The following is a 3,592-nucleotide window of genomic DNA, read 5'->3' as shown; positions in this document are numbered from 1 at the left end:
TGTGTATAGTGCAGCGCCCGTGTCTTAGGCGTTGCACGTTGACTTAGGCCGCATCGGGCCAGCCCCTCCCAGGCAGTTCTTCCACCTCTGAGAAGTTGCTCTCTATACAGAGAGCGGCGGCGGCGCCCCCTTCGGATCCCCCCCACACCCCCTCTCAGATCTGAAGTTTTGAGGCCTGGATTCGATCTCCAATCCCTCCTAGTATGTAAACTCCTTCATTCCCTTTCTTTTCCTCCGTAAAACCGTAGAAATTTTAGGGATTTGCCCAAGATTAGGTGGAACTTTAGATTTGCTTGGTTTGGATCTTTGTTTGTCCAAGATTGTGTGTTGTGATGGAGGATGTGTAGTCATATCCGGTAGTATATGATTCTTGTTAGTGAAACCTAGATTGTTTATTTTTTTAGATATATATGAGATGCCTAGTTTTGTAGATAATTATGAGATGTTGAGTTTTGTAGCTATAGGTGAGATGTTGAGTTTTTTAGATATATATTAGATGTTGAGTTTATTTGAAATATGAGATGTTGATTTATTTGAACACATATGTCATACGAGATATATATGAGAATTTACAATCATTTATTCATTGTGTGAGAAGGAGATGTTGAGATTCTTGTAGATGAATACATATGAGATGTTTAGATGAACACATATGAAATGTTGAGTGTTTACCGATATTTGAGATGAACTCATATATGTTTATTGTTTGAAATTTGTAAGGATGGTTTGGCTTCTGGACGATGTCTACGACGTGCAACACCGGGCCTACCTGATGCACGAGAAGGAGAAGGTAATAGCTAGTAATATAAATATTTTGCAAATTTGCCTTTAGTTGAAATTTACATGCCCTAAGATTTGTCATTACTTGTTTTTTGCAGAAGCTTGAACCTCTGAAGATTCGGTATCATGGGGCCTCTGGTCCTGCCATGCCTTACGATGAGCGGTACACACCGTACATCAAGCAGGCAGGACTACTCCCGTGGATTCTGTTGGTTAGCCGGTCCACGCCGAATCTGAACGCTCCACTCGTGTCCGCTCTTGTTGATCGGTGGAGGCCGGAGACGCACAGTTTCCATCTTCGGACTGGGGAGATGACCGTGACGCTCGAGGATGTCTCGTTGATCACCGGTCTTGCTATCGACTGGAGGCCTCTCTGTATGAGCACCGATTCTGATGGATGGCGCGAGCAGATGATTGCTCTTATCGGTATGGCTCCTACCGAGGCTGAGGCTGATGTAGAGGAGGGAGAAGAGAAGAAGAAGAGGGAAAGGAAAGCAGCCGGAGCTGCTTTCACGTGGATTCAAAATAACTTTGCGACGTGCCCTCCGGATGCCACTGATGATGTGATCCAGACACATGCTCGTGTGTATATGTGGTACATTGTGTCGAGGACTTTGTTTCCTGACTCCACTGGCAAGAACGCTCCATGGATGTGGCTGAAGGCGTTGACCGTCTTCGATAGCAAATGGAGCTGGGGTTCAACGACTCTTGCCTACTTGTACCGACATGTAGTTGGTATGTTTTGTGATCAACTCATTTCTTCATTAGCAATGCAAGCTTGTTGTCAAGTTAACATTGTTTTTCTTTCATATGTAGCTGGACGATGCGTGTTGCAGGATCACAGATAGTGCAGGCATTGGTGGTAATCTGCTTCTACTTTCTGTATGGAGCTGGGAGCGTCTGCCTGTTGGACGCCCGAAGAGCGTCAGGTTTGATCCTTGGTATGCAGATGAACATGACGAATTACGGTGCCCCACGTGGGATTACAAGTGGGATATCGTTTCCGAGATGACGAACTATGTCAATCTCATGTACCAAAAGTACATTGCCGAGTTGGACACGATTACGCCTGAGCAGGTAAGGAGGTCATTACTTCAGTCCTTTCTCATGCTTGCTTGAAAAATAGTCATCAAATTTGCATTGTTGCCCTGTTTCATAGGTGGTATGGCAGCCATATGGCACGGGTGAGAGCTTGGGGTACACCGAGGAGTTCCGCCTCAACCCGATGTGCTTGTGGGATAAGGATCTCTAGCTTATGCGGTGCCCACTGATATGCAACTGGGCGGTTGAGTTTCATTTGCCGCATCGCGTGTATCGTCAGTTTGGTCTTTTCCAGCCTCACCCGCCGGATTGGGTGGACACGGACAAAGCACTTCATAGGTAAGAGAGCATGTCTGCGTATTGTCTAAGCATCGGGACTCCTTTTGATTGTGCTAATGTTTGGTTTTATACCACGCAGGTTGGACAGGAGAAGGCAACTGAAGATAAAGGACTGGGACAAGCATCATGCTCCGTATGTTACCCGCTTCCAGCTTTACGTGGAGCAAGCTCGTAGCACTACACGCGCCCCGCTTCGTGAGCACAACCCACTTGCTTTTGATAACTACGTACGGTAGTTTATTGGAACTACTCGAGTTGAGATATGCCCGCCGACATATAATGAGGATATTCTTGAAGAACCCGTAAACTTTGAGGATCTAGCAAAGGGGAAGTACAACAGAGATGTCAGGCGAGGGCAAGGAGTCCCTGCTGTTCCGGTTATTTACTAGGTGGTAAAGTGTTCCCTTCTTTACTTTCCCGTTGACCGTATTACACATGTTTGAATGGCTAACGCATTCATTCTTTCTCATTCGCAGTGCACCGAGATCAAGAAAGCAGCTGATGAGAGCCAGTCTATTCTGGAGAAGACACCGGTTGGAAACGGCAATGATTATGGTTGGTTATAGGCGTGAGTTGGAAGTGCACGATCATAAGCATAGTTCGGGCATACAAAATATCTCCGCCCTTCCGTCCATGCTTTCTTTCGGTCGGTGGACACCTTCACCTTGCAAACATCTCCACACCAACATGGTGGGATGTTGACATCTTTCTCCTTCACCTTGTCCAAAGATGCGTCCTCCCACTTGTTCGGCATGTCTTCTTGGTTAGCACACGGTGGCCTCGTCATGGAACCGGATGAAGCCATGCCTACAAAACCGAGAATTATTGGTTAACCCTAACCCCCACTTAACAATAACCACAACCCTAAGACCAACATAACCCTAACACCAACATCAAACACACATAACCCTAACCCTAGCATACTATGAAAGCCTAACCATACCAAATTAGCAAAGAAACACAAATTTCCAAATCCAAGCAAAAACTAGGGTTTCCCCAAACTAGCAAGATTTGAGTAAATGTGACAATTTCTATGGATGAAAACGAGGGGATCAGAGGAGATTACCTTAAGGGAGGGGTTGTGTCGGTGTCAAAACCGGCTGATCTCGGGTAGGGGGTCCCGAACTGTGCGTCTAGGCGGATGGTAACAGGAGACAAGGGACACGATGTTTTACCCAGGTTCGGGCCCTCTTGATGGAGGTAAAACCCTACGTCCTGCTTGATTAATATTGATGATGTGTGTTACAAGAGTGGATTTACCACGAGATCAAGGAGGCTAAACCCTAGAAGCTAGCCTATGGTATGATTGTTGTTCGTCCTATGGACTAAAGCCATCCGGTTTATATAGACACCGGAGAGGGCTAGGGTTACACAGAGTCGGCTACAATGGTAGGAGATCTACATATCCGTATCGCCAAGCTTGCCTTCCACG

The 3,592-nt window shown here is 46.3% G+C and overlaps 1 long non-coding RNA gene across 1 annotated transcript; it reads left to right on the top strand.

Annotated features, from left to right (window-relative positions):
* The first annotated feature begins 1,417 nt into the window (after window positions 1-1,417).
* Window positions 1,418-2,948, top strand: LOC123162386 (uncharacterized). Its single transcript, XR_006481252.1, has 5 exons — window positions 1,418-1,515; window positions 1,597-1,857; window positions 1,940-2,160; window positions 2,240-2,549; window positions 2,637-2,948. It is a non-coding gene; the product is annotated as an uncharacterized lncRNA (long non-coding RNA).
* The last annotated feature ends 644 nt before the right edge of the window (window positions 2,949-3,592 follow it).

The sequence above is a fragment of the Triticum aestivum genome, chromosome 7B (genome assembly GCF_018294505.1).
Source record: "Triticum aestivum cultivar Chinese Spring chromosome 7B, IWGSC CS RefSeq v2.1, whole genome shotgun sequence".
Lineage (NCBI taxonomy): Eukaryota > Viridiplantae > Streptophyta > Magnoliopsida > Poales > Poaceae > Triticum > Triticum aestivum.
This window is presented reverse-complemented; position numbering and strand designations above follow the sequence as displayed.